We start from the raw sequence: 19559 nt of genomic DNA on the forward strand, positions 1-19559 counted from the left end.
CTTTATAAAGGGGACTCCACCTTCATGACCTCATCTAAACTTAGTTACTTACCTTCCAAAGGCCCCACCTTCCAATGATGCTACACTGGGAATAGGGCTTCAACATATGAATTTGAGGGGCGGGGACACAAACATTCAGTCCATGATACCATATATTAATGTATTTATGCACTGCTTTAACAAATCCCAAGGTCACTTGCAAAGGCCATAAAAGTTAACACAAGGAGAGGACAACAGCACGGTGCCTGGCTATGTGGCTGCCAATGTGAGCCTCTTCACCTCTCCAACAGGGAGCTATCCTGGCAATGAGTCAGAGGAAATTCCAAGGGCTGTCATGAAATTTATAGGTTATTGCCTTCTTTTCCTATGTCAATTCAACCCTGGGCAGTTATCCTGATATAAATTGTACATCCTCCCCTAGCTACCTTCTCTCCCCTCCCCCCAAATACTGGTAAAAGGATGACAAAATTTCCTGGGGGAAAAAATTCTATAGAGGGCTAGAGTAGGTTGTAAGTCTGAGCTCATGATGTTAGGGTTCACGAGGTTTGGCACAGGCTCCTGGATATAAGGGAGAACCCTCAGGTTCATTTTTTTTCATCCAGAAACTGTGGTTATAAAGAAAGTAGAGCAGTCCCTAGCTCAGTACCTGGCACATGATAGGCTCTGCATAAATGTTTTCAACTCAGCTAAATTAGAAAATGGTTTCCAAATGAGCTCTATCGAAATATACATTCATGCACGTGCACACATACGTACATGCACGCACACACAATATGCACACACACACATACATACTCCAGCACATCATTTAAAAGGAATGAAGTACTGATAATGCTACAATGTGGATGAAGCTTGAAAACATTATGCTAAGTGAAAGAAGCCAAATTAAAAAAAGATCACATATTGAATGATTCCATTTAGATGAAATATCCAGAATAGGTAAATCCATAGAGACAGACTACAGACTGATAGTTGCCAGGGGCTGAGGGGTGCATGGGAACAGGAAGTGCCTGCTTAATGGATACCGCTCTCCTGTGGAGTGTTGAAAATGTTTCAGAACTAGATTGGGGTGGCCGTTGCATAATACAGTGAATGTACTAAATGCCACTAAATTGGACACTTTAAAAGGACTAATTTTCTGTTATGTGAATTTCACCTCAATTGAAAAACAAAAGTCTCCAGCCTAGGTTTTTAAGACCTACAATAAGTGTTCCTGGTCCCCCAAGCCTTCTTCTTCACCATTCACACTAATCAGACCCTTCAAAGAACATTTTCCTAATCCCTACAACATTTGACATAGGGGAAACTCCTTTAGAGGCAGATCAGGTTTTGGGGACCTGAGGCTTATAAAAATCAGGGAAACCATTTAAGAAAAAGAATGCAAGATTATGATACAGAATCAGGTACAAAAATATTTAATTAGCATTAGAAAAGAAATTACAGAAAAGTGCAAGTTTTCAAAAGCTAATACTACAAACTTCACAAACCCCACTGAAAAGAAAGCATGCTTTCATTAATTAATTGCCTGGCATATAGCTATAATAGTTTTTCTCCTAGATATTTTATCTGCATACCTTTAATCACCTCTATTTTATAATATTATCTGTACAGGGAATAGAAAGATAATTCAGGGGGCTCCTGGGTGGCTCAGTCGGTTAAGTGTCCAACTTTAGCTCAGGTCATGATCTCGCAGTCATGAGTTCGAGCCCCAGGTCGGTCTCTGTGCTGACAGCTCAGTCAGAGCTTATAGCCTGCTTCATATTCTGTCTCCCTCGCTCTCTGCCCCTCCCCCACTCATGCTCTGTCTCTCTCTCTCTCTCTCTCTCAAAAATAAACATTTTTTTTTAATTTTTAAAAGAAAGATAATTCAGTCTTCATCTGGCATGCTGACTGAAAATTGTATTTTTATTGATAGTTTAGAAAAGTTCCTTTCAGCTTCTCAACCCAGCATTGGTAATATTATACATTTGGGGATTGTGCTGAAATCTGAGAAAACCTCTATTAAGTTTACTTCATGTATGAGTTGTAAGACTTCAAGATTTTAAGTCTTCTTGCATAGTGACTAAATGTAGATACCCTCACACAGCTCCTGTGCAAGAAACCCTAGGACAAGTTCAATTGTGAGACCACCTATGCCCCTGAATTTTGTGTCAGGACACCTCGTGAATCAGCCCAGATGGTAGGGTATTCCTGGAGGCCATCTCAATGGTGGGACAGCCAGTGAAAACAAAATCACACACAGAAGTGGCTGAGAACTACCTAAATGGATCGTAGTAAGCACAGAGCAGAGGGAGCCCCAACTCAGTTCCCTTAACTGGACCCTCAAAATGCGTGAAACCCCTCAAGCAATGTCCTATAGGGGGAAATGTGACAGAGGGGGTAATCAGAGTGGGAAAAGACAATGGTCTTAATCCACCTGAGTCCAAATACCTTAATTTTGCAAATTTTGTAAAAATCAATGGCAAGCGAACATTGCAGGGGCCCTCTAGGCTTTGGCAGATGAGATTTTAGAAAATTAAGCTCCACTGACTTCACTGTAAACCCACCCCTCTTCTGGATAGAGACAGGGAACATGAGGCAGCTCACCTTTTCTTTTGTTCTTTTTTCTTTTTTAAGAAACATTAAATTTATAAGAAAATAAAACATGTACATAGAAGCTTAAAAGCCAAGCAGTACTTAAGTAAATTACAAAAAGCACGTGATCTGTCCTCCTCCTAACCTACCCCCAGTCCTAGTATTCATGGTCCCCCAACTTAGACACTATATATTTTCTTTCTATTGTTGGAAATAAAAATTTAATTCTCTTTCACCAGTAAATCACCCTTTCTTCCTCCTCCCTCCATGTCCTCCATAAACCAATGACTTTTCACCAGACTTAGAATCCAAGCTACGTTTTCCTACGTGGTCTAGCCCCTGCCTTCCTCACTGGCCTCATCTCCCACCACCCACCTCCTTGCCCACTCCGCCAGCCACATTAGCCACCTTTCAATTGTTCCTGTTCAATTGTTTCTCCCCATTTCTTTTCTTCCTTCCATCAAAATATACCTGTCCTTATTTTCATTTCCTTGGGACCCTGCTTGTAAAAGCAATGTAAAAAAGTATAGTGGGATTAGGAATCAGGAAACTGGAGTGGATGATGTGCATTCCCCCTGCTAAAACACTCAATTTCTACATCTGCAAAATAAATTCTTGCGCAGATTTAGACGGGACAATAGATATAAAAGCTCTAGAGAAATCAGAGTGAGGGAGCTGATGTGATAAGCTCATTCAAATAAGGTTTTAATGGCTGCTAATGTTTTAATTATGTTTGCATTTGAACGAAGAGCCTTCAATGCCTTAAGGGGAAAATTCAAACTAGCATTTCAGACTCCTTGGCAAGCCAGTCTGGGACATCTTGGGATATATGAGGGAATTAAAGGTGTTCTATAAAGAATCCCTCAAATAATCTATAGGGAAATCAGTCCATTAACAGGAACAACCCCGGTCTACAGAGCTGATCTACACCCACACAGAAACTTCCACCCAGGGAAGATCTTCTAAAGCATGTGATTCCCCATGAGGGCCATCAAAGCACAAAGGGTTAAGGAGTCAGCAAAGGGATGAGGAGGTAGAGATTCAGGCAGGATTCAGCTATCTCATTTAAAAAAAATTTTTTTTTATTTTTTTTACTTATACTTGAGAGAGAGACAGAGTGCAAGTGGGGGAGGGGCAGAGAGAAAGAGAAACACTGAATATGAAGCAGGCTCCAGGCTCTGAGCTGTCAGCACAGAGTCCGACCCAGAGCTTGAATCCACAAGCAGTGAGATCATGGCCTGACCCAAAGTCGGACATTTAACCAACTGAGCCACCCAGGTGCCCCTCAGCTATCCCATTTAGATAATACAAGTGAAATAGTCCAGGTTAGTGCTGGGTTTACAGAATGTCAGAGCTGGAAGATACATGACATGTCATCTGACCCAGTGCCCCTTTTCATAAGAAATTAAGACGCAAAGAGATAAAGCAAATTGGCCAGATCCTTCAGTGACAGAACTGAGGCCAGGCCGAGCAACAATCTCTCCTCTCTCATCAAAGCTCTTTTTATTAATCTTGTTGCCTCGTTAAACCTCAGAAAATGTCAATTCACCACCCACAACCCATCAGACTTATATTTCATGAGTGCCTCCCTCTTCCAGGTAGTTGGACAATTATTTTCCAACACACTGACAAGCCAATCTAGTTCGTCAAGCTGCCAAACACTCAGGGTTTCACAAAAGACCAAAAGAGCCCATAGTCTATTTCATGTGTAACTCTAACTGGAAGAACCCAGGAAAGCATGATTAAACCTTCAAAAAATACAGAGACCAAAATGCTTTTCATGGTTTTATTTGCTTCTTGGGTCCTCCCATCGTTCTACAAACATTTATTGTGTACCCTCTATGTACCAGGCACTGTATTTGGCCCTGGATATGCGAAACTGAAGAAGACACAACTCCTACCCTCCAGGAATTACCAGACTTTCAAAGAAGCCCAACACTTAAGAGCAGTTCCCTGTTGCTTTTTTTTTAACATTTTATTTTATTCTTTTGAGAGACTGAGAGACACAGAGCATGAGCAGGGGAGGGGCAGAGACACAGAATCCAAAGCACGTTCCAGGCTCTGAGCTGTCAGCACAGAGCCCAATGTGGGGCTCAAACTCACCAACTGTGAGATCATGACCTGAGCTGAAGTCCGACGGTTAACCGTACTTTTCAAGAACCTGTGGCAATGTAGTGTGGAATAGAAAGGATTTCTTTCATTCATTTGTTCAATAATGACTTCAGAAAGGAGCTAATATGTGAGCTGTATCTGAAGAACGAGCAGGATTTTTCCAAGTAAGGAAGGTGAAGAAGGCCACTCCTGGCATGAGAGTTTTAATGTGTTTAGGAAACTGATGGTAGTTCCATGTAACTGGGGAGTGGGTCGCTTGGGAAGATTGATAGGAGACTGTTGTCTGTTGCTGAGCAAGAAATTACCCCCAAAACTTAGAGGCTTAAAACAATTATTTTTACTATACCTGACAATTTTGTGGTTCAGGAATTTGGGCAGAACTCAGCTGGGAGATTCTTATGCTCCAAATGACATCAGTTAGGGTCACTCATTGATATCGGTCTTTTATACTAGCCCAAATGGCTTCACTCAGATATTAGTATGCAAGGTAGATAGAAAAGGTAGGCACCACTGAAATCAACAACAGAACATCTATGCCCTTTCAGGGTAGTTGGACTTCTTACACAGCATCTCAGAGCGCTCTGAAAAAGGAATAATAAAATATCCTAAGTGGCAGAAAATGGAAACTGACATCTTCTTAATGCATGGACCAGAAATAGGCAAAGGGTCACCTCCAACATGTGACCATGGTAAAAATAGTCACAAAGCCCACTCAGAAACAAAAGGAGGGCACACAGACCCCACCTTTCCATGGGATGAGTGTCAAGGAATTTTCCACCACCTTTAATTTGCTACAGAGATGACTTTGGAGAAGAACTCCAGGACCAATTTGAGAACCATACTAAGGGGTTTATATTTTATCCTGTTTGCAATAAACAGAGAGATTTTTTTTCCTAGACAGAAAAATAAGTTTCCTAGAATTTTTAGAGGACAATCATTCCCAAGTCATGGTAGATGAGTGAAAGAAGAGAGTCTGTTGACCAAAAGACCACTGAAGAAGCTACTGCAAGAATCCAGCTGGACTCTTTCTTCCTAATTCTCAAGTTAACCCTGAGGCCTATTAACACAGGAGGAAGAAGGACTGGCTTTGAGCAAAGCAACCAGCCGTGAGCAACACAATCCATGAACAAGATTTAGTGATCACTTGGAATGGAAGGAGAAAAGAGGAGCAAAGGAGGAATCACAGATACCTCTAAGGTTTATAGCCTGGGAGACTAAATAAATGATGATTCCATTAACAGAGATGGGCATCTACTGGTAGTTTATTATTTTGAAGGCTGACTACTCTTGGTGGGTTTGTTGCTCCTATAATGACACTCCACTCTTATGAATGCCTATCTCTTATTCCTCCCGACCATCATTCATTCACTTCCCCATCCCTTTCCTTCCTTGTGTGTAAGGAAAAACTCATATATGTATATGCATATATATACACATATATATATGTATATGCATATATATACACATATATATATGCATATACATATATATACATATATATATGCATATGCATATATATACATATATATGTGTGTGTGTGTATATATATATATATATGTATATATATATATATATATATATATATATATATATATAAATTTATGTGACATTCTCTGTGCTACCAGCAGGTCAGCACAGTCCCTTATGCATTCTCTCCAAACCTGTCCATCCCTCATTTCACAGAGAGTTTAAAACCATCCTGCATAAAAATCAGCCAGAGGACTAATGAAAAATTCCAGTTTCTGTTGGCTACTCCTGTGGATTTTGACTCAGTGGACCACAGAGGCTACCAGGCTTAGGAACCGCCATGGCAAATGACTGATTACACTGGAGAGCAACAGTGGGTAACAGAAACACACCCAAGGTGCTGATAGAAATGGAGCCCAGCCCTGTTGGAATGCTTCTTAAACACCCTCTAGTAACACAGAGCATTTGGAAACGCAGAGCTTGGTGTTTGATGAGAAACAGGACCTTGCTGTGCTGGTTTCTTTCTAGTCTTTAAATGTGATCTTTTATCAGAGGCACATATGTTTTCTATACCTTCACATGTGGCTGCAGTTAGGCAGGAAACAAATTCCCTACTAGTTGAAAGGTTTGGCCTCTCTTTCACGCCCACCAAGCATCATTTCTATCCTCTGCTAGGGAGACCCCAGGGAAATAATTAATCAGCTTGCCTGCCTGCAACACTTCCAGGATTTGGGTCATAAGAAGTACACTGGTCCCAACAGATGGCAGAGAAACAGCCTGGACATCACCGTTCTCCTCCAGCTGCCACCACCCCTGTGGTCAACAGTGCCCGGCTGCTTCCATAAACCTCCTCCCCATATGGCTCTGTGGCTCCAAGGAGGAACTCCCTCCCCCACATATCCCCAGGTCTTCTCTCTGGTCCTGCTGGATAATTCGTGTTTCAGCTCAAGACCCAGTGAAGCAAGTATGATGGGCAATTTCATTTAAACATCCATAGCCTTCGGGAGTAGGCACAGATTTGCCTCCCGAGTGGCCAGGCCCCATTAGCTGCATAGGTTTGAGCTAAACGAATGGCACCTGGAAGCTTCACAGGCATGCACGTCGAAGCCCAGACCCTACTGGAAATCAAAGGAGGCCCCAGACAGTGCCATAATTTTAAGATCCCAGTATATTAAAAAGTGACGAATTGCCAAAGCAAGGTGGCACATCGACAGTTACCTGAGGATGCATTCTTCTTTCATCCTTGTCAGTGTGACTGCTCACATCAGCTCACCTGCAAGGATGATCATAAGTCCAAAGTGAGGCTCTTCATCACATAAATGCAACCAGTTCTCTGGTCTGGCCCCCTCTTGTCTCCCACTAAACTAGACTCTGCCTAGAAGCTCCAACCAAACTAGGTTTCCAAAGGAAACCTAGAATTTCCAACCCTGTACCCAGGAAATTGGTGGTTCAGGAACAAGAGATAGCACTTGGGTGGAAGACCTTATGTTTGATTTGACATTCAGTCGGAAACTCAAAGACTACCCTAAAGAGGGCTGCGTCCCGTTCTTTTTTTTTTTTTAAGAGGAGTCTAAGACATATTTTTAATTACAAGCAATTGTGAAATGTCCTGTGGTAAGTATCTCTTGTGCTTGGTGTTCTGTGGGCAGTTCGAAAGCCCGGGGGACTGCCTTGCTGGGCAGGAGTTACCACTGATGTCCATGCCCTTGACTCTGCACACTCAACACCTTTTCCCTTACTACTGGAAGCCCTGTGTGCCCAATTGGTTAGCATGATGACTGTTATTCCCATTGTAGAGATCCTCAAGCTCAGACAGTTTGCAGAACTCAGCAATGCCACAGTGCTTGCAAAACCTGAACCAGGATTCGAACCCAGGCCTGCCTGACCACCAGCCTGAACACCACCCTTAACTGCCTGACCTATGATAAGGACTCCTAACTGGCCTGCTTGTCTTTGGTCTTGCCTCATAAATCCACCCCGATATGGAGAAATAAATGTCCAACGTGATGTATTTATTGTTCAAAGTCACACGGCTAATTAAGAACACGTGTATGACTTGAATTTCCTTCAAGTGTTCCTGCCATTGTCCTCTGTATTTGATCAGTGTGGTAAGTGATACTGAATAAATTAAGATCCTCAAAAAGACTTGCCTTGGCTTTGTGTGCAATGAGAAGTTAACTGCTTAGGGACTGATTATGAAGGTTCACCATCTTATTAGCAGCAACGTTATGGATCCACAGAATGTACTTGGGCAGAGGAGAAACTGCTGTTTGACATGAGAAGGCAACAACATCCCTCTTTAAGATTTTTTTTTTCAAGTTTATTGATTTATTTCGAGGGAGAGAGAGAGTGCACACACAGCAGGGAAGGGGCAAAGAGAGAATCACAAGCAGGCCCTGCACTGACCGTGCAGAGCCCAACGCAGCATACTGTGAGATTGTGACCTGAGCTGAAATCAAGATTCGGATGCTTAGCTGACTAAGCCACCCAGGCATCCAACAACGACCCTCTTTAAATCCTTGTGGTTGTCGACATAGATGTCAAAGGTGGTGAGGGTGGGCCCAGAGGGGAGGACTGGGGCGCAAGCAACCCAGGTCTCTTGAATACGTGGCATCCGTGTCCACAATATGGTGCTCATGATTTTTCTTTTTGTTTTTTCTGTAGAAGACAATTTACAGCTTTATGTTGTCACAGAACAGTAGAAGCAACGGCTCAATTTCCCCCAATCTGCATGGCTAGGTCTGCCATGTGCTTTGGACAGTTCTGTCACATTTCCAACAGTCACAAAAAGCTTTTCTGGTAGGAAAGTGAGTCCCTTCTCCTCCCCGCTCCACCCCCACAGCCCCACTGTCACTAGGCTCGTGGCCACGGACTACCTTGACAAGATCTGGAAGGAAATCAAAGGAAAGGAACCCCCCGCTGCTCCTGGCCCCCAGTGCTTGCCAGCACATGTCCTTCCAGCTTGCAGGCTGGCACTGGTAATCACAGGAATGCTTCTGCTTTGACGACCCCTGACTTCTGCAGGAATCTCCTCTGAAATTTGTCCAGGAAAGGGAGCCGGAACCATGGGCTTAACTTCTATCCCTCCCGTACAGATTTCATTTAAAAACCCACTTGAAAAGTCTCCTTCTGATGAATCCACATACAAAGGCAGCAATTGAACCTCATGCATGGAAATCAAAGCCTGGATTACTGAATATCAAAGCTCACTGCAAGGCATTCACTGGCCCTCCAGCCTGCCCCTCACCTCATCCCCAGCACTGCCTCTCATCTGGCAGCTTCCACCTGGACTCCCGGACTGGTTTCCCACTCATAATGAAATTCAGAATGAATCTGGCTCATGAGGGACCCTCAGTAACACTTTATTCAACACCTGTTTACTGAACACCTACTAGGTACTGGGCATTCTGCTTATCTCTGAGGATTTAAACATTAGTAAGACCCTGTCCACCCCTGCTGATAGTCTAGACAATAAGAGACAGATACATGAAAAATTACAATGTTGTGCACCGTCACCATGCAACTTAATAAGAGATATATCAAATCTGACATGGTATTTGCTTTTCCTAAGTCATTAACTGTATGTGTGACCTAAGGGCTTGGGCTTTCAAATTTTAAAAAGAAGCATTGGAGTCTCTGCTCTGCTACCCATTAGTGATACAATATGAGGAAAATTGCTTAGTGTCTCCAGGCCTCCACTTCCTCATCTCTAAAATGGACATCAGAATGACACTAAGTGAAGAGTCCATGTAAAACTCAAATGAGGTCACATCTGTGAATGCCGTTTGTAAATCCTGAAGGATAATATAATTGCATACATCAGACTGGACGTGCCTCAAGGTCAAGGACTGAACCCTTATTCGCCACTGCAGTCCCAACACCCAGCACTATCTGGATGGTGTCTCTGGTCTACCGTCTGGCCCATGCTGCAGATTTGGGACTCACTGGCCTCCATAATCACATGAGCAAATTCCTTATAATAAATCTCCTTATATAGGTATGCTATTGATTTTGTTTCTCGAGAGAACCCTAACAACTGGCCTTGGAGACAGAGTGGTTCTCACTGAAACGTGCTTTGTGCGGCACCACAGGAGAAAAACGAGCTGAGCTTGCTGAGTGTCCACACCAGCAGAACACCAGAAACGTGCGGAAGAGGGTGTGGCAGTCCATTTCCCACAGCAAGCAAAAAGACAGAGGTGTGTGTGTGTAGCAGGGGTTCTAGACTGAGCCTATGCTCTTCTCTTCTTATAGGTCTGCATACACCTGGAGGATGGGGCTGGGGGAAGGCAGCTCTCAGTCAATTTTGTGAGGGACAGAGAAACTCCCCGGAAAGAGATTCACCATCTCTAGCAAGACAGGCACACAACTTGGGTCCAACATGCAGCTGCCCTACACTGAGACAGAATTGAAGGGGAGTGACCCAAGAGTGGAGAAGGGGGAGTCTCCCCACTAGGCTGGGGACTCAGCAAGGCTTCTGCACCCCAGCTATAGCCCTGCAGGCTCAGCAGGCTGAGCAGCGTTGGCCCAGCAGTGGCTTTGATGGTAAAGCCATCAAACAGCCTCAGAGGTCTAGGCTGAGGGTATCACATCAGGAATGCAAAGCCTAAACCAAGATTCCCAGAGACATGCAATTCTCAGGGGGCCTGGAGGCTCCACTTAACCAAGCAAGTCCGAGCCAGAAAAAAGGACTGTCCCTGCCATTATTGTGCCTTGGTTTTATACCCTCATTTCGGGGGTAGCCCAAGACACCCAAATTGAAGCTATTTACTCCTAGATGTATTAAGAGGGCATTCCTGGAAACAAATTTGTTGTCTTGTGAATTCCATACCTGGGAAGTAAAGGGAAGCAAAAGAACCCCCAACATCCCCATGTTGCCTTTCCAGGCAAAGTAACAGGTGAGACCAAATACCAGGAGCCCAGTGCAGTGGCAGAGGAGGGACCCAGAGGAACTCTGAGGCAGAAAAGACAAGGCAGGACTGGGAGGTAGTCACGCAGAAGGCAGCCCAGAGACAAGAGTGGGGTCCCACAGGAAGAGGACCTGGAACCGACAAAGAAGAGAAAGGCAAGGGCCTGGATGCACTTGCTTTTCCAAAAGTGCTCTGAAAAAATTCAACTTTGTATCTCTACAAGGGAGAAGACGGCCCATGGGGTTCACAGATACCAGCAGCACAGAGCACGGGGTCTCTTCACCTGCCCGCCTGCAGGAGGAAGCCAGGCATCGCTCTGCTGGCTCACGATTGGGCTCTTGTCACCTGGCTCTGGCTGGAAGCAGAGATCTGAAGGAGCTCATGCTCTGGGCATATTCCCTTTGAGCTCTCATCCCACTGTCCAGCGTCAGACATGTGAGCCTTCAGAAGAAGACAGACTGCCAGGAGGAGTTGGCCAGAATGCTTTAATAGCACAGGAAGCCACAAAGCCCAGCTATCAGCCAAGCACCCAGTTAGTGCTGATTCTTGCCTGAAGTCTGTTCAAACAGCTCCCTTTCATTCTTGATATAGAAAGGAGAACTTCTTTCCCCCATTAATTTCTCTGCCTTGTAAAAAATAGGAAGTCTTTCTTTTCTCAACAAAATGGAAACTTTCTTCAGACATTTGCGCAATAATGGAACCCAGCTCAGACAAGGCTCACGGTGGGCCTGTGATTAGAAGCCAGGTACTCACAAAGGAGTCTGCTCTGCTCACTGCAGAATAGTTGCCCCTGAAATATTTTCCTTTCCTTCCAGAACAAAACCCTCTTCCTCTGAAAGAGGAAAAGCCATGGAGTCCAAGGCCCCAGTGAGTGATCTGCCTTATCTACTTCCATTTCCCTATAGCTTGTGCACAAAGCTCTGCTCAAGAATGTCTGTGATATTGAACTAAAAGAAGAAGAATATAAAATAATGATCAACTAATCTTTGACAAAGCAGGAAAGAACACCCAATAGAAAAAAAGGCAAGTCTCTTCAATGAATGATGTTGGGAAAACTGGACAGTAACATGCAAAAGAATGAAACTGGCCCACTTTCTTACACCAGACACAAAAATAAATTCAAAATGAATGAAAGACCTAAATGTGAGATAGGAAACCATCAAAATCCTAGAGGAGAAAACGGGCAGCAACCTCTCTGACCTCGGCTAGAGCAACTTCTTGCTAGACACATCACCAAAGGCAAGGGAAACAAACACAAACATATTGGGGCCTCATCAAGATAAAAAGCTTCTGCACAGCAAAGGAAATAATCAACAAAACTAAAAGGCAGCCCACTGAATGGGAGAAGGTATTTGCAAATGACATGTCTGATAAAGGGTTAGTATCCAAAATCTATAAAGAACTTATCAAACTCAATACCCCAAAAACAAAAAATCCAGTGAAGAAATGGACAGAAGACATAATACTTTTCCAAAGAAGACATCCAGATGGCTAACAGACACATGAAAAGATGCTCAACATCACTCATCATCAGGGAGATACAAATCAAAACCAAAATGATATACCACCTCTTACCAGTCAGAATGGCTAAAATGAACCACTCGGGGAAACAACGTATGTTGGTGAGGATGCAGAGAAAGAGGAACCCTCTTACACTGCTGATGGGATTGCAAACTGATGGAGCCACTCCAGAGCATACAGAGTATGGAAGTTCCTCAAAATGTTAAAAATAGAACTACCCTACAACCCAGCAATTGAACTACTAGGTATCTACCCAAAGGATACAAAAATACAGATTCAAAGGGGTGTGTGCACCCCAATGTTTATAGTAGCATTATCAACAATAGCCAAACTATGGAGGAGGCCAGATGTCTATCAACTGATGAATGGATAAAGAAGATGTGGTATATATACATACAATGGAATATTAATCAGTCATCAAAAAGAATGAAATCTTCCCATTTGCAATGATGTGGATGGAGCTAGAGCGTATTATGCTAAGTGAAATAAGTCAGTCAGAGAAAGACAAATAACTATATGATTTCACTCATATTTGGAATTTAAGAAACAAAACAATTGAACATATGAGACGGGGAAAAAGAGAGAGAGGGGGAAAACAAACCATAAGAGACTCTTTATATAGAGAACAAACTGAGGGTTGATGTAGGGAGGTGGGTGGGAGACAGGCTAAATGGGTGATGGGTATTAAGGAAGGCACTTGTTGTGATGAGTACTGGGTGTTGTATGTAAGTGATGAATCACTGAATTCTCCTGAAACCAATATTGCACTGTATGTTAACTAACTAGAGTTTAAATAAAAATTTGAAAAACAAAGCAAAACAAAACAAAGAATATAAAATATTCCGGAATAAAGGAGACATTACATCCTTCCTATTTCACCTCAAAGAGGTAAAGTCCTATGTCAAGAGTCAGCGATATTTCTGCAAGAGACAGATAGTGAATATTTTAGGTTTTATGGGGCCAGAGGCAAAAACACAACATTATGGGATATGTACATAACAAAAGAGAAAAAATTTCCACAATTTTTTCCAACGATTTGAAAATGCGAAAACCATTTTAGCTGCTGAGGACTGTAGAAGAAAAGGCAGAAAGCCAGCTCTGGCCTGTGGGCCACAGTTTGCCAACCCCTGGCCTATGTTCTAGGCTACTGGTCCATCTGCCTTTTTCATGTTTAAACGTCTACTTGACTGAGCTTTGTCTGATCAAAGCAGGGGAGGATAAGACACAATGATGTGTCACCAATTTAATTTCCAATCATTAAATGCTTTTGTTCAACCCCTGTTCAAATTATAAGTGCAAACAGCCAACACATAGGGAATTAAATTTAGCTCCCAAGCCATGCCAGCTATAAATGTGCTTTAAAATGTATATAAAACAATTGTAAACTACAGAGTTTTCACCTAAGGAAAGGACACTGATCTTTTTGGAAAGATCCTAAGTCATAATAATGCATCAGGGGGGAAGAATCACCCAGAACCACATCCACAAACCATTAAAATAAAGAATAATGAAGAGGTAGGGTGGTCTTGCTCTTTAGAATCAGATACACTTGGATTCAAGAGCTGACTTGTCCCTTATCACCCGTGTTGCCTTGGGCAAGTTTCTGAACCTCACTGTCTTCTCTGGTAAAAAGAAAATAACAAAACGATCTTACGGCAAGATTTAAAATAACATGGGAGTCACATTTTAAAAGTTGTAAATAGGGGTGCCTGGGTGGCTTGGTCAGTTAAGCGTCCGACTTTGGCTCAGGTCATGATCTCACGGTCCGTGAGTTCGAGCCCCGCGTTGGGCTCTGTGCTGACAGCTCAGAGCCTGGAGCCTCTTTCAGATTCTGTGTCTCCCTCTCTCTCTGCCCCTCCCCTGTTCATGCTCTGTCTCTCTCTGTCTCAAAAATAAATAAACGTTACAAAAAAAAAATTAAAAAAAAATAAAAATAAAATAAATAAAAGTTGTAAATAAAAAATGTAAATGCATTTTTATCAAGTACTTATTAATTAACTTATATAATTAATTTTTTAAAATAATATGGGGAAAGCAGCAGGCCTGTGGGCATTTACTACATGGTTGCCATCATTTACACTGGAGTTTTAGTAGTGAGGACACTGGGGAGCAAATGGCCTGCATCTTGACAGGTTAGACGCCTTCCTCCAGGATGGAATGTGAGAGGTGCTTGGACAGCCCCACACCCCCCCCACCAAATAGACTTCCCCACCAGCATCCTAGGATGCCAGAAACCTCCATGTTTCTCAAGACTCCAGGGGAAGCATTAAAAGCAAACTCCAGCTAAGCATCACTGATTTAATGATAAATCCTAATAAGAACTCTTGTTCACACGATCTCCTATAATCCTCCCTGAAACCCTAGAAATTGGTCAGGGCAGACATTATTATTTCTATTTTATAGACCAGAAAACAAACCGAAAAATTGAACATGGAGTCAGAGAACCTGAGGTAAAATCCCAAATGTGCTATATGAGTTGCGTCACCTTGAGTTTATTTGACCTCTCTTAGCCTCAGTTTTCTTATCTGTAAAATGGGTGTTTGGCATTATGAGAGATTTGTATTTGACATGCCTGACACAGCATCTGGAACATGGCAGAGGCCAGTAAATATTAGTTTAAACTATATGGCAAGATGACAAAAATAATACTTAAATGGTGTATATTGACGTAAGCCTCTTCAGGTCATTTGTGGCCAAATGCATCAGACAAGATGACCTAAAAGTCTCACAGTCTGCAAAAATGGCTCTCAGGGGGTTGGTAAATTCTTTGAGTCTCCAATGCACAAAATTGCTGCCAAATCCCAGAGCCTGCTGACCTATTGGAATGCCTTGGTCAAATTAACAGTCTTGGATTCTCACCATCTCCCCCTTGCTTCATTCAGATCTGGAGGACTAATGCTTCTATATCACGCTACCCAACGTGGTCTAACTCCATTAGTGACCTGCAACTCAGGGGGAATACATAAAAACAAATGCCCGATCTTCTCCCATTAATGCCTTGTAGGAATGTATCCAAAAAATCACTTCCCTATTCAGCAAAATATTCCTGAGCACCTATGACATACCAGGTATACATGTTAATGACTCGAGGCTTTTATTCTGCAGGACCCAGGCTGCAGGCAGCATAGTGACATGACACAATCTGATTTTAGGAGATACCACTCTCTCCTCATTTTCCTCCAACTCTCAGATAACCTCCCGATGTCCAGTCTTCCTCCTCATTTAGATATCACTATTTCCCCAAGGTTCTATCTTCAGGCCTCTGCTCCTCTTTCTCAGGCTTCAACTGATACCTTATGCTAACAATTCCAAGTTAATATCAGCGACACCGATTTCCCTCGTAAACTCCGGATGTCTATTTGTAACTGGTGAGTGGTCCTCCCTATCTCCTCGTTGTCATTGTTATTGGCACCCTATCCACACAATTGCAGGATCCTAGGAGATTCCCTAAACTGTCTTCTCTTGGTCCCCACAATAGATCAGTTACCGTGTGCAATAACTTTTCTGCCTCTTAACTATCTCTCTGTGTCCTCTGCTTGCCCAGAATGATCAGCTCTTACCTGGATTACTGGAGTATGTCCTCAGTGGTCTCTGGGTGTTAGAGATACAGCACAAACAAAAACCCCTGCTATCAGAAAGCCTACGTTCCAGGGAGCAGAGAAAGTTACATTCCAGGAGGGTTTTACACTACTACATGGAGGCTGAGACAGAGAATCTGAAGTGTAAACTGTCCAGTCCATTCATTTGTTCCCTCATTCATTCATTCTTTGGCACCCATTTAATGAGCAACTACTCCCTGTCAGCCACTTTATTTAGACACCACACACACACACACACACACACACACACACACACAAATACTGGCTTAGTGTCTGTGTCTCCTCCCCACTCCCATGCCCTCCAAAAATTGTAAGCAATGTGAATTGCTTAGTAAATATTTGTTGAATTCAAAATATTTGAACAGATGGTTAACTATGAAAGGCTGGGCAGCAAGGCACAGTCTGCCCCTTCAATATGTTCTGATGTATATCAATTTGTAAGGAAAAAGTTAGAAACAAAAGTAACTGCTTGAACAGTAGCTGCCATTCTTCAAGTTCTCTCGCTTAGAGAACAAAGGAGCTGCCTACTGGGCCAGATTTGTTTCAGCAAGCAGGGCACGTCAAGTTTGCAAATGCTTTGCCCACTCTCTTCCCGAGTCCTAAAACGAGTCATATTCTCAAACCTCCCTTCTCAGAGACAAGATAAGAGCTTAAAAGGACAAGATGAGCCAACATGGCTCCTTCGCACAGAAGGCAGGGACCCTGCAAGGCCTGGATGGTGCATGGGGTCAGCACCAAAGGAACTCCAGTTCTCCATAGGGCCCTGTTCTCTAGTGAACTCTTTCCAAGGGGAAAATTCCTCAAGTTCCATCTCCTTTCTGGAAACTCTGGCACTGAATTCTGCCTGTCCCTAAGGGAGACATATGTCATTATGATCCCATGGATCCTCATCTGGGGTTTCGAATGCCCTTCCTGTGGGAGAAGAGTGACTGGAATCCTCCCAGCCCGGGGGCTCTTTGAAATTGATGGGAAATCCATATCTAATTCCAAATTCCTCCCGAGGGCTGCTCCATTTCCCCACAATTGTTCTGCCATTCTCTAATCAAGGACAGGTAGCTAAGGCTTACACAGAGGACAGACAGCCCAGAGGAGGAGCTCATGTATTTCTTAGAATCAAAGGCTCTTAGAACTGGAAAAATCTTAAAGATCCACAAGCATCCTTTTTGCAAAAGATAAGAAAACCAAATTCCAGGTGTATTAGTCTGTGAGGGCCGCCATAATAAAAGCCATAGACTGAGGGGCTCACATAACAGAACTTGGTTTTCTCACAGTTCTGAGGCTCAAAGTCTGAGATCAAGGTGTTATCAGGGTTAGTTTCTTCTGAGGGCTCTCTCCTTGGCTTGCAGATGCCCTTCTTCTTGCTGTGTCTGCACATGGAATTCCCTCTGTGAGCACACACCCCTGGTATCTCTTTGGGCATCGCTTTTTATGAGGACACCAGTCACACTGGATCAGGGCTCACTCTACTAGCCTCATTGTAACTTAATCACCTGTTTGAAGACCCTACCTCCAAGTAGAGTCACATTCTGAGGAAACAGAGGATAGGACTTCAATATATGAATGGCGGGGGAGGGGAGGAGAGAATACAATTTGGCCCATAACCCCAAGCCTCAGGTGCCTTGAGCCTTCCCACAGGTATCTCCTTGTCAGCATCCAAGTCTCAGAGTAGCCTTCTCTGGCCACCGAATTCAATACTGACCCCCTCCATCATTTTGTCCCCAAGACTATTTTCTTTTCTTCATAACCCTTATCATTTTTCCCCATGAGAACAGCCACATGGAAGCCACACAGAAGGGAATGCAAATTCTTTCTCTTGGCTAACAAAGCCCTGACAGGATACAGCCCCTGCCATCCTCTCTGGTGTCACTTCCCTCCCCCTCCACACTCCAAACACCCTGACCTTCCTTCTGTTCCTCAAAAGAACATCCCAATTTCATTTCCATCTCAGGGCCTTTGCACCTGCTATTCTCTTGGCCTGACATGCGCTTTCCTCAGATGGCTTCCTGTCATTCAAATTCAGTCATTAATATGAGTGCTTTATTTATTTTAAGTTTTATTTATTTATTTATTTATTTAGAGAGAGAGAGAGAGAGAGAGAGCACGCACACACACAAGCAAGTGTGGGGGAGGGGCAGAGAGACAGAAAATCCCAAGCAGGCTCTACACTGTCAGCACAGCTCAAACTCATGAACTGTGAGATCATGACCTGAGCCAAGATCAAGAGTCAGATGCTCAACCAATTGAGCCACCCAGGCACCCCTAATATGACTGCTTTATAAAGGCTTCCTATGATGAGCCATTTTAATGCAACCTCCAAGTTACCTATAATTGTACCAACGCATCTGAACCTTCCACAGAGCGCTCAATACCACCTGACAGTTTCCTTGTTACTAATTCATTTTCTTGTTAATGTCCAACTCTCCTTCCTCTCCACCCTCCACTCTACACCCAAATATAAATGACATGAGAACAAGGGCTTTTTCTGTCTTCTTTCTCACCATACCCTCCATGCTTAGAACAGTCCATCATAGGTACCCCAAAAGCTTGTCGAATATGTGATAAAATGAATGCATAAATGAATAAGGTACTGGAACAGGGTTTGTTAACCTCAGTACTATTGACAGTTTAGGCCAGATAGCGCTTTGCCCCATGCACTGTAGGTTGTATAGCAGCATTCCTGGCCTCTACCCACCAAATGCCAGCCATGACCAGCAAAAATATCTCTAAACCTCACCAAATGTCACCCCAAATCACCCACTTCAGAGCCATTCCCTAGGCTGTGGGCTCCCAGATGAAAGAAACTGTATCAGAAACTATCAAATACATAATATCTGCATAGTAGTTCCTCAATAAATGTTTCCTGATGAAAGATTAGTTTCACCCGTTGCTAAAACTAGATCAAGAACTGTTCCTGAGCTCATTCTTCAGTAGGATTTGGCCATTTACTATTATTGTGATCTTAAGAAAGTCATTTAACTTTGTCATGCCTCTGCTCCCTCGTCTGCTAAACAGAGATATCAAAACTTCCTAAATTGTCATCCTGCTTTCTAAACCATAAAGTAGGATACAAATGTGCTATTAATTATTTATTGATTCCAAGGCTGTGCATTTTTAACTTTACCTCTCACTAACTCTCGCCTGAGATAACTTCAAAAGACACTACTTCCTTCTGATTGCCAAAGCCTGGCTTTAGTATTTACCCGATCGCTCCTCTCTCAGCATGTGGGGGCACTTCCTATGTTTTATAAAGTCCCGTCCCTCCCTCTCACCTTGTTCCATTTCAGTTCAGACTCACAAAACAAGGTCTTCTCATCTGCCTTGAGCACTGTTATCACTGGACAACCCGGGTTGTTTGCACTACTCCTATTTCACAGACTTC

General features: G+C 43.2%; 1 long non-coding RNA gene across 1 annotated transcript in view; it reads right to left on the reverse strand.

The window, feature by feature from the left end:
* The window catches only part of LOC132664458 (uncharacterized), a 119722-nt gene that overhangs the window by 88302 nt on the left and 11861 nt on the right, over positions 1-19559 (reverse strand). The window contains exon 2 of the long non-coding RNA XR_009603682.2: positions 7372-7426. This is a non-coding gene — a long non-coding RNA (uncharacterized LOC132664458). The remainder of the gene's footprint in view (positions 1-7371; positions 7427-19559) is intronic.

Source organism: Panthera onca, chromosome F2 (genome assembly GCF_046562875.1).
Source record: "Panthera onca isolate mPanOnc1 chromosome F2, mPanOnc1 haplotype 2, whole genome shotgun sequence".
Lineage (NCBI taxonomy): Eukaryota > Metazoa > Chordata > Mammalia > Carnivora > Felidae > Panthera > Panthera onca.